The 12194-nt window shown below is 41.5% G+C and overlaps 1 long non-coding RNA gene across 2 annotated transcripts in view; it reads left to right on the forward strand.

Moving 5' to 3' along the window:
- Nucleotides 1-11843, forward strand: part of LOC307023038 — a 31697-nt gene extending 19854 nt beyond the window's left edge. The window contains exon 3 of one of the 2 annotated variants that reach the window (XR_013803579.1): nt 5025-11843. This is a non-coding gene — a long non-coding RNA (uncharacterized lncRNA). The remainder of the gene's footprint in view (nt 1-5024) is intronic. The other variant, XR_013803580.1, reaches the window with a different exon arrangement.
- The last annotated feature ends 351 nt before the right edge of the window (nt 11844-12194 follow it).

Below are 12194 nucleotides of genomic sequence, written 5' to 3' on the forward strand. Positions count from 1 at the left end.
AGATTATATCAGCAGTTAAGAGGCCTCTTTCCCCTCAGACAAATAGATGAATAACACGTGTGTTTTGTGGGAAAGAGCTCGTGGGAATGAGTCCTAGTTGGGGAATCAAAAGTAGATAATACCTGCCATCTTTAATATGCAGGCAGTTTATGTGATGCTTACTGTAGAGAGATCCATAATTGGGACAAAGTGACATCACGTCTGATACAATTATTGATAAGAAGAAATAGCTCCACAGAAGGTCAGTAAACAATGTTAGATTGCCAAAATTATCACATCAAAACTATAGCATCAATGTTTTACAGAGATAAGACCAAATGCAGACCATATTTCCTGATATTGTAAAGCCCAGTTAATACATTTGAATGTCACTTTCTTGTCATTATTTAGACAGAATCATTGACACCACTGTTAAATACACTAAATATGATGCTGGAGCCAGAAGGTTAGCTTAGTTTAGCACCAAGACTGGAAACAATAGGAAACAGATAGCCTTCGATCAAATATAAAGCTGATCTGTCAACTAGCTCCTTTAATCACAAGATCACTAACTCACATGTACAATCTTATTTGTGTGTAAGTGTAAAGACAACAAGTTGCTGACCAGAGTCTTCTGGAGAGCAAAAAAGTCCAATATCAGGCTAGCAAACTTCAAAAGAGAACATATTTCTCAAAATGTTGAAGTTGTAATACTTTAGGAGGGATAATTTGGCTATCAGTGTTTTGTTTTATTCACCTCAGAAAATGCAGTTTAGCACAGCACTAACACACAATTAGTTCAGTTACTCAAAGTGGATCAGTTGCAGTTCCGCTCAAATGTAGGGAAATGCACATTTTCACTTTTGAGAACAACAATGACTAATTTAGTCCTCAGACATTCTTAGTGATGTTACAACAATCATACAATCCTGCTTAAATACAACCATCTAATTGTAAACAATATACAATGTATCAGGAAAGATGTATTAACCCCCAATTAGTGAAATTATCTCAAAATTAAAATATCTGGGTGCACTGTATCATGTACTCCTACATTTTGTCCCCTACCCTGAAGTGTTGAGCGGACAGGCAGACTGAGAACACAGTGGTAGTGGCCGATCATTGCGTCATTCATGCTCACGCAATGGCCTCAAGCGCAGTCCGTATGGTGAGCTAGACCATGCAGCCTAGCAATAGGTTAACCATAATAAAGAAGCAAACAACAGGCACTCATTTCAAATGCCTGAGTCTGAGAGAGTCTCTCCAGAGACACCTGTCCCTGCATTTAAACACATGCATTCAGACAAAGAAAATAATTGTTGCACTCCTTTTCAGTGCCAGCCACAAATCAACAACCCTTGCTGTCTTACATCACCACATCCCACTCGTGTCCCTGTCTTTTCCCCCCCTTTTGAAGCACTTTCCCTTTTCCTCCCTTCTCCTCTTCTAGCCCTAAAAGGTTGATCTGTGACTGAGCTTGTTGCGTCTTTTATCGGTGTCTCGCAGCAGCCCGGGGACAAAGGGCAGCTGAAATGCCACGATGTCCCTATATTCTGCCTGTGTGCGCAGATGCAAACACATGAAAAGACGACTGACATTCAGTCATCCGTGCTGAAGAGCTGAAATACAGTAGAGGGCAGACAGAGAGGATGAAGAGGGAGACTTGCTTTGTAATTGATCACGCTAAATCCCACGCTAAAAGGAGAGGCTAGACAGAAACCCTCTGTGGAGTGTTTCACTGAGTCTCTATCTGCACTTAATTTTTTTCAGTCCTTTTTTTAGACACACAAAATGAACTTTGCCTCATATTTTAAGCATCTTTACTCATTCCTTTGGGTGCTTCATAGGCAATCCTGTCTCAGCTTAAAGGTAAAAGGTCAGTTAGCCTCCACCTCTTAAATCTACTGTATGTGTGCGTTTGAGTAGGTGTGTTTATGTGACAGTGTGTGTTAATCCTGTATCCGTATCTACTAATCTGTCTCTGCTGCATGTCTGATCCCTGACTCTCTGCACATGTAATCTCACCAACCTCCTGATTACCTCACACGGACGTTATGTGTATTTGTTGGTCTGTTTCTATGTGTTTTCTGGATTAATATTTTTAAAACTGTTCAGAGCAATCAGTTCCATGTGCTAAATGGGTTCTGTTACCTTTGCCCGCTCTGCTGTCCCATTAAAAGGGTTTGACTAGGATCCTTTTAAAACGCAAATCAATGCACCAATGAGCCTCTGAGGACATTTCACCATCACTGTACCTCACCATCAGTAACAACCTCTATCTCTTTTAGAAATGAATCTGCCTTTGGTTTAATGCAGTGATGAAGGACACGTCCAAAATCGTTAAATGAATTCTGTTCTGGACTCAAGGGAATACTTTACTGTTTCTATTGTCAATGTTCAAACCGTACAAAAGAAGAGATGTTTTCTATGCTGCAGTCCTGTGAGGCGCTTTGAAATCCTAACTTGAGGATATTTAACAGGTTAATGTTCAGCATGTTGACCATGTTAGCTTAGTGTGTTAGCAGGCTAAGATTTGTGGAATGGCTACGGCTTTTGCTTAAACCAAGCAAAGAAAGAAAGTAAGGAGAAAAGTCCATAGGAGAACCATGCATTGCACAAAATGTCTGAAATGAGTTTAATTGAGAGAATCAAATAATTAAATTCTCACAAAATAGGTTATTCTTGTATCCAGACAAGCAATATTTTCCATTTGCTCAACTCAAAACAAAACATAATATCTGTATATCTCTTCTTTCATTTAATCTTCCTTCTTTTTTTACATCAACATATATTAAGTACCATTTTAGTAAAAAAAAGAGAAGCGCTCTTAGAATCTCTTAGAAGGGGGAGTGTTTTGAATAAATGTGGGACACAAAATCAATGGAGCTTTGATCAGGCTGATGGTGTAGCTCTGCGAATGTTAATGTCACATGCTGCTATGGAAACTAAAGGGCGTCTGAAGGTCGCTTCACTTCAAGGAAGCACTAATACATGCATCCATTAGGTTGTAGTAGGCCCACCTGGAGATGAAAGAAAGGACCAGGGTAGGAGATGAGCGGAGAAAAAGGAATGATGGGGCAGATGGAAGCAGTACGCTCACTCGCACAATATCCCCGAGAGTGTTTTATTGTGTATTCACTGAGCGTGTCCTAACAATCCCATCTTCAGCCTCACTGCAACCACACCTCTGCTCATCCTCTGTCTTGAGCCAAAGAAGATTTGAATATTCTCAACTCAGCATGCTGGGATTTTGTTTCTTAATCCCGCTACCCATGGCGGAGAAGCTTGAGACCCCGGATCAGTTTATGGAGCACAATGAAATGTAGATGCAGAAGTTGAAGTGCAAGAAAAACTAAACTAAAACAATAAAATAAAATGTGAAACACTTTCACTCCTGGAAATTGGATACAAGCAAACATCTTTGCTTCTAACACTTAATATAGTGCCTCCATCTGTGTACGTGCGTGTGTTTGTGTGTGTGTGTTTAACTCAGGCCCTTTGACCTTTACTATCTCCATCACTATGAATATTGAAGAGGAAGAGAAGCATTCAATACGTTGCAGAAATGTATCGTGGCATGTGCACTTTATGAAGATGTATTGGTTGACGTTTGAGCTTGTGAGTGCGTGGGTGTGAGTGTGTATGAGTGTGTGTATGTTGGCTCTTGTCAGGCTCATACTGTAGGTGCTGTACCTTTAATGTTATTTATGCATGTATGAGAGCTCTGAATCAATCCATCTGCATTATGCTGTGTATAAATGTGATGTAGAATGAAAATGGATCTGACCCTGAGGTCTATTGTCCCAGTGCTGTCTTTACATGCCCTTGACTTAAATGGTTCACTAAATCACAAGCACAGTAATGCACGGAGACTGAAAGAGAAAGCACAATAGCAGAGGGGACACTTAGCTGTTTATTTATCCAACCTCAAATGTTGGAAAAGAACAAATAAATGTACAATATTTCCATTCAATAGGCTGGTTTTAACTCAAAAAACGTCTTTTGATTTGTTCTAGGAAAGCTAGTAGTCAGTCATTTTTATAGAGTGCACCATGCAATTGAGTCCCTTGTTCACTCTATCATAATGTACCTATATGATACAAATGTAATATTTGTTAGGAGAAGAACAATTTCAATATAGATACTGAGAAATGTTGAGTCATTATTAGTGCCATTTCTTTAAAGTGTGTCATAAATGCTGGCTGTCGCTTGCTCAAACAATTCCTCCCAAGAAAATCTCAACGGCTACGTATAGTTATTATTTCTAAGCCACGTTTTAAAACTGGTCACTGTCATTTGACCCACTTAACAAGTTGTTGTTACTGATGGGTATTTCTTGCCTTCATCAATCATTTTCCCCATCTCTGTTCTAATTTCTTACCTGCCTCCTCACACTACTCTTTAGGGGCTCTCATAATTATAAACTAGTTTTCCCACATGTTTTGGGCTAGTTTAGGGATCAACATCACAGAGACAGACAGGCACTGATTTGATAAGAACCACTGGAGTGCAAAGCATGGCCTGTTGCATCACATTGCATTTTGAAGCTGCTAGCCAACCCCAGATGGATTTTATAGGACTCTAAAATGTGCACACATTATTCAAATAAAATGCAGTGGACATCAAATAGTAGGCTTTTATATAGTCTATTTGTGATGTAATATTATTTCAGCCCATGTCACTTTTTATTTCCTTTGCTATTTGTCATGAAATGCTCTCTATTTTCACGGTGCTTAACTTGCCGTTATGGAAGATGAAGTGTATCCTCCAGTTTGCGCTGGCCCAAACTGTACTGAAACTAGCCAACAACTATACAGCTTCAACATTTCTGAGGCAGGTGCATCATTTTGTATTTCTTGTAAAACGTTTGCAAAAGTATGAGTGGTTTGATTACAGTGGGTTGTCCGTTTAGCTCTGTCTGCATACCCTCCACCAACCCCCATAAGACCCATACGTTTCAGTCACCGTCTTACATTACTAATTAATTTGTCTTTCTGTCTCCGTGTCTCGGGACACCTCCGATCATCCTCCCAACTCTGCTCCAGCAGACAAGGACGGGTGAAGGCGAAGGGATCCTGTGGTCCGCACGGGGATTTCATCATGGCTTACTTCCAGAGGAATGAAACGGCGGCAAACAAGGACTTACACAAGGACAAACAACCTAACAGGCTGTGCTGGAGTTCTTCACGCTGACAATTCTGGAAGTGACAATATCACACACACTGCTGTGCCCGGGTGGAGATGGAAACTGAGAAATACCTTTTAGATTACAATGTGTGTACGTGTGCCATTAGGTTGTTTGTGTGGGACCCCAGACTCCATCACTAATGTATGCCTGTCTGCAACCTCCCCCACTTCAGACACACACTTCCACAGGCTCACACTGAAATGAGGTCAGATAGTTTCATGAACGTCTCTGCTGCGTGTCCTCAAGCACTCCATGCTGTACTCTGCGTGTGTGTGAATGCGCGTGTGTGTTTAGGGGCGTGTGTGTTGGAGAGGTTACTGTCAGGGCATGGGTGGTCACCGCAGCGGGTCGTCTGATTGGCTGATTGGAAGAGTTGTTTTTGTTGTATCTCTGTACCACGTGAAGAGGAACAGACCCCCTGCAGACTGTGGCCTCCACACCAGACAGTCATCCCACACACACACACACACACACACACACACACACACACACACACACACACACACACACACACACACACACACACACACACACACACACACACACACACACACACACACACACACACACTCTATTATTCCCCATGCTTTGGCAGGCCTTGTCACTATGCAGACACACTCCCGCTTTGCCACTTTGGCGGGCTCACTTCCCAGACAGAAGTATGCTGTTCTTAACAAGTTGACAGATGTAGGCCATGACAACTGACTAATCAAGCTGAAATATGATGCTCATATATACTTTTGCACTAGTTTTGGATACTGTTCCTCAATTTAAAAACACCAGTGACCTGTATTTTTTCCATCAATCCTCTTTTGTTTCAATGATTGTTACAATGCAACAATACTTCAGAAAAATATGTTTCCCCCGTTCCTTCATCAGTAAGTGCTTGTGCATGAAGCCAATTCGAACATACTTACAAATACAAATGCAACAAAAGATGGTATTACTCTTCAAAACGTAAAGACTGGACAGAAATTATGTTAATAACAGAGGACAACATCTGAAAATAAAAATATAATAATTTGAATGAAAAACAATTATAGATAAGGAGAACGAGAAGTTGAGAAGAAAGTGATTCGGAGAGAAAGGTTTTGACAAAATGTAAATCGAGTAGCAGGCAAACATGAGCACACGGGACCATCTCACAAAACAAAACTATGCCATCTTGGGAAACACAGAAAGACATCAAAGGATGGATGCATGAAAAAGGAAGATGCGTGAATAATCTTGTTTGGGGACCAAATTATTATCATTATGCAGGATTAGGGCAGAAAAGTGTTTGTGACACTCTGTATGCATCTATGCACTTCTACGCATGGGTGTAAACAGTTGGATTGCACTTACAAGAGGAGACTGATTTACATGTTGGAGTGCCAGGCTATGATGCTAATTGTATGATCATGCATGCATAACATACATAACATATGTCGCCGAAGCATGAGGATAGCTTCATGTTCCCATTATGTGGTAATGATGTGGGTTTCACTCATGGAGAGTGTGTCTGTGTCACATCTGAGGGTGAGCATTATCCTCCCTCTGAGGCCACGATGGTGTGATGATTACTGCATTGTGAATGTGATGAGCAGTCCCCTGGGTCAGGGGTTCCCAAAGTGGGGGTTGCGAGATGATTACAATTATTATTATTATTATTAATAATAATAACGTGCGCATATACATTTTTCAGGGGCGGACTGGCCATCTGTAGAATTTCCCCCTGTTGACAATTCACCTGGTGGGGGTTCGCCAGTCCCTGGCACTGTTATTTTGGGGGGCGCGGTCTGAAAAGTTCGGGAACCCCTGTTAACAGTGTGATTGCTGGTTCACCACCATTTCCCAGCATGCACACCAAATTAAAGAAAGGAATGGCCTCTGCTCTGAGTGAAGTTTTTTATAAAGACTAATAACAATTAACCTGGGGAAGGTTTTGTGTATGTTCAATCAAATCTGAATTTGAAATTCTTCTTTATATAATCAATTATCATTTAAATTATGTTCGTGTGTTAGATAGTAGCATTTGCAAGGTCAAAATCTCTATCGAATGATTGACATCAGCCTTGATTGCCGGCTGTAAATTATTCAATGAAGCTTCCACTCTCATTGTAGCTTCATGCAAGCTTCTCCTGGCCATACATTGAAAACCATTCTCCGCCAGATAATAAGATATTCTATTTTATCTTCTGACAGCTAAACTGCAAATCAAAAGAGTGACAGACGAGCTGAAAAATATCATTGTGTAACTGTTGGTCAGGCCAGAAGTTCATGCGTCCAGTTTCCTCTCGCCTCCGCCTGCACCTCGCAGCTTTGACAGCAGCCTGCAATCTTCCATTTTCATCTCTCAAGACTAAGAGAGCAGTCGCCGTGGTAACGCCACTTAAAACCTGCTGTTTCCACCTGGATTCAGCCCACTGTGACGCAGGAGTCACAGTCCACTTACATGACAGAAAAACGACAGGCATGGGAGGGAGAGCAACCAGGATTTGTTCTGTCTCAGAAACAGAGGCAGGGTTAGGTTTCAAAACATATTTTGTAATTTTGTTCAATCTGAGTTCAAGCATTAGGTAACCTGTTATGTCTGCCCACATGGCCAGCGTCAGAGCGTCAGAGACTGTTGAATACATATTTTCCATAATAAACATGAAACTTCAGTATTGAGACGGTATTTGGAGTAAACATGCCACCTTTCCCTCATTGTGTGTCTATCCCTTACTGTTACTGTGTTTCTCACTCCCTACCGGTCATTCACTTGCCCAAACTTGCACACAGGGAAGCATGAACATACGCACACTGAACAGTGAATCAATTAAGCTTTGAGGTACTTCACAGATTTAGATTGTTTTCCAGTTCAAACAGGATATCCTTATTTGATCTTGCTGAATCAGACAATGACGCAAGAGGCCGTTTTAGCGTTTCTATAGTGACCCCCACCTTGGGGCAATGTTCCCCAATTTAAAAAGTGATATAACAGCCTCAATTGTTCAATTGCTTAAACTTGTTGATCCGACTTGGCATTTGGCAGCTGTTCATTGACAAATTAATTACATTTATTTCCTGGAACCATGGGCAAAGGGCCGGAAGCTTTACCGACAGCTACTGGGCTCAATGGATGGTTACACCCCAAACATTTATCTTATATTATCATAACTACCAAAATAATAACGGAATATTTATTCATCACTGATCGTGCAACCCTACACCACCTAAGTCATAAAATTACAAAATATATTTCTTTTATGTGGCAGGGAAATATCCTTTGTGGTGCACTGCTGATGGTGATAGTATTTACTGTCCACAAAATGTCTTATAAAATAAAAAATATGAACCTCGGGTCTTCTAAAAACAACCTCGTCTCTGTCAGTGGACTCATAGCGAGTCGGTAACTCCACATGCCTCACACCTTGTTGTCATAGTAACACTGCTCTTCCAAGGTCAAAGCAATGACCTTTGAGATGCTTCAGTGGAGCATGCTGCAGAGGTGCAAATGGACCTCAGGACCCTGCTGGTGTGAGGGTGTTCGTAACCCGGGAGAGAGAGGGGGGAGAGGGGTGAGGACTAGAGGAAGTGAGAAGGAGATCAGGAAGCAGGCAGGGACTTATACTGAAGTCAGAGGGATACAAGATGGAGATAATGAGTGAGGAGGCAGGGGGGAAAGTAGGAAGGCAGTGAGTGACAAGCAAAATGAGGCCAAGAAGGGGGCTGGAAATAAAACTGTTGGGAATAAAACCGCATCCAATTTGAGTGGGGGTGAGCCGGAGCCACTGAACAGATTAATGGATAGAATAGTATACTACCATGAATATCAAATGTGTAGAAATACAAAAATCAGGCTGGAGGAAAAATTGGTGCAGCAAGATAGACAAGGGAGATGGGGGAAGGAGTTTAAAGCAGGGGGAAGCAAACCAAATCCTGAGGATTAGTTCCACACATTCTCGGCATCTCGTGGAACCCGAGGGTGGTGCAGGGTTTGGCATTTGCATTCACTGATTAGGTCTGACTCCTCCCGTCGGGTTTCAGAACTTCTTGGCTCCGTTTTGTTTCATGCAGGCCCTCCTCGTCTCGTCTCATTCCCTAAAGGCAGGGGGGATTATCCCACAAAGGCCTGCGAGACAGCGCTCTCATGACAGGATGATTTTCACAAGTCAAAACCCAGATGGAAGTAAGTTACTTGACACAAAAGTTGACTTACGGATCAACATCAGTAGGCGTTTACATATCTAGGTATTTACCGTATATATACACTATATATATCGATAGTAGCTCCTGCATCACAGAAACATTGTGCTAAACTGCTTGTAAATCATGATTCTCCAAAACACGTCCTTGGACATTTTCACATATGCATGAGTGTTTTAATTCTTGAAAAAACAAACCAAATGTAGTAAATATGTCAAGAAAATCATAGGAACATCATCTCTCAAGGTCATTTTTTAAATTTACTTTTAAATGTGAGCTTTTATAATTTTTCTGATGTAAATATTCAAGATTGCAAAGTTGAAGGTGACACAAAAGAGTGTTGATACCAGTTAGTATCTGTGTTCCGTAGAGAGTCTGGTCTGGTATGTGTTAGATTTCCCTATGTCCCAGTGCTTAGAAATGTGTCTATCTACTTATATACATAGGGGAAATGTGGATATCGGAAGGAATTATGGGAAGAGCATAAATACTCAAAATGCTCTGCTCTGCAAGTTACTCCTGTGCTCTGAATCCTCCCCCTGCGTGCTGTAAAATATATCATCAGCTGGGCGCAGGATTCTTAAAATTCAGTCCAAGGTTTCATGTGCTTATCACAAGTTTGAACCTGTAATCCCCTTCAGCTGCATCTCTCTGGTAAAAACAACCCAAAGCATCTGCACTGTGCCAAGTCTGAGGCCCGGTGGAGAACACCAGCAGCAGATTGCGTTTGGTTTGCTGAACAATAGGCCAGACGGACCAACTATTTATTTCTCATCGTATCTTCAAGGCAGCAGACACAATGTAAGCAGTGTGGGGAGTCAAAATATGGCTGACACTTGTTATTGAGTTACAGCAATTAATTTTGGAAAAGCACACAAAGGTCATGGCTTCCTTATCTGTAGTGTGAATCACAACAGAACTGCATGGCATGTAAGAAAGTCACACCCAAAACCTAACCCTTACATGTATGTCTATTTGGGTAACAAAATACTGGTTAAACAAGTAGAGATATTAGTGCGAGATAGAGTCATTTTATGAGTTTATGAGAATGTTCAAGGAGTTGCCTCTCTCTTGTCTCTTTCTACCATTACTGTAGATGCTCGTCTTTGTGGATATTTCTAGTCCCTCTGCTTCTTCAAATTGCCATTATGATTTCTGTTTGTTGAATATACTTCATGCACTTTAATGCCTTCTTAAAACACAGGATAAGTTTTGATTTTGGAAAGCCAGTCCATTCTGTATCTGCTGGTTTTTGGAGGGTTTCTTTTTGCATCGAAACAGAATCACTTCAATACTTACATTTAGTAAAGTTGCTCAATGAAAAATCCCAGCCACAGCACATTAACAAATCCTGAGTGAGACATGAAAACACAACAGCAGCGGGGGTCCAGTGAAGCCATTATCCTGTCGGGCAGAGTCATGTGGCTGCAAACTGGGGCGGGTCAATGCCTCTCAAAGGTGGTGGCCCAGCACAGATTACCATGACAACCGTCTGACATAATGGGTTTGATCGGCTGGTTTGTAACCAGAGAGGGCTTTAACAATGTTGTCAAAAATGGGGCGTCGTACTGTTTTTACTGTGGACGTGTTCACAGGAGGAGGCCTGCATTTAACTCTTCTGCTTTTCCTCTTTTCCTTTAAATAAAGCCTTTTCTTTATGCTGAGTGTATAGAACTCAGTGTGTTTAAAAATTAAAAGAGGTGTCTCCACGCATTACACAGTCGGTGTATATGTGTTTTATGTTTTATGAAGCTAGCAGCGAGCCATCATGGTGCAGTTACTCGTACATGTACATGTTAAAGATGTGTGTAAACATGTGTGTCATCCCAGCTGACTATAATTTATATAAAAAGCACCTGAGGTCTGCAGTTTTCTCCTTGATGTGTCTCACATTTGCACGTTTTTTATCAAATTTTTAATATAACATCAGTCTTTGTGTCAGTTCTCCAGTTTTATAGCCTCTTTCTGGGCATGGAAATGTGTTTATGCAACACTTTTTCCTCATCACAACATTTCCACGCTCCCCCAGTATGAAAATATTTACTGACAGGATCCAAGAGATATATGAATACTCCTGCAATGATGGACAGGGGAATGTGTTTTGACACAAAGTTTGACTGAAAGCCACTCAATCTGTCATCGGCTGCTGTGGGGATGTTATCAGATTGGCTACCTGAGAGCAGGCGTGTTGTGAAGACATCTAATCACTCAGTATGTTCTCATGAAAGCTTTGGCTTTGGATATGATCTGCCTTTATCCAAGTCAAAAGCATGTGCATGTGCCTTTATGTGTCTCCGTGCGTGGGTTCCTGGTTATGAGTTTCCGTAAACAGTCCTCCCCCCCTTTACGCACCAAAGACGCCGGAATCTTTTTCTTCGATTCCAGATGTCATGGCAACAGCATGACAGTAGCCTCTAGCCCACGCAGCAATCGTCACTGATGAGTTTGATTTGCTTTACTGCGCTGAGAGATGTCAACTCACATCACACTGTCTTCTACAAACAACATAATTGTGACTGTGGCTGCGAGGGAGTGCGGTCGTCTTTCAACCAGAAGGTTGTGGGTTCGATCCCAGCCCATGCAGTCAACATGTCGATGTATCCTTGGGCAAGATACTTAACCCTGAGTTGCTCCTGATGGCATGGCCAACGGTGTGTGAATGTGTATGAATGTTAGGTCCTATAGAGTAAGGTACACTGCTCTGTATGAATGGGTGTGAATGGGTGAATGACATGTAGTATGTAAAGTGCTTTGAGGGGTCTTAAAGACTGGATAAAGCGCTATATAAGTACAGTCCATTTACCATTTACATAATTCTTCGGGTATAGAGACATGCATTTGCTTTGAAAAAGTCAGA

Source organism: Notothenia rossii (genome assembly GCF_949606895.1).
Source record: "Notothenia rossii genome assembly, chromosome: 10".
NCBI classification, from domain to species: domain Eukaryota; kingdom Metazoa; phylum Chordata; class Actinopteri; order Perciformes; family Nototheniidae; genus Notothenia; species Notothenia rossii.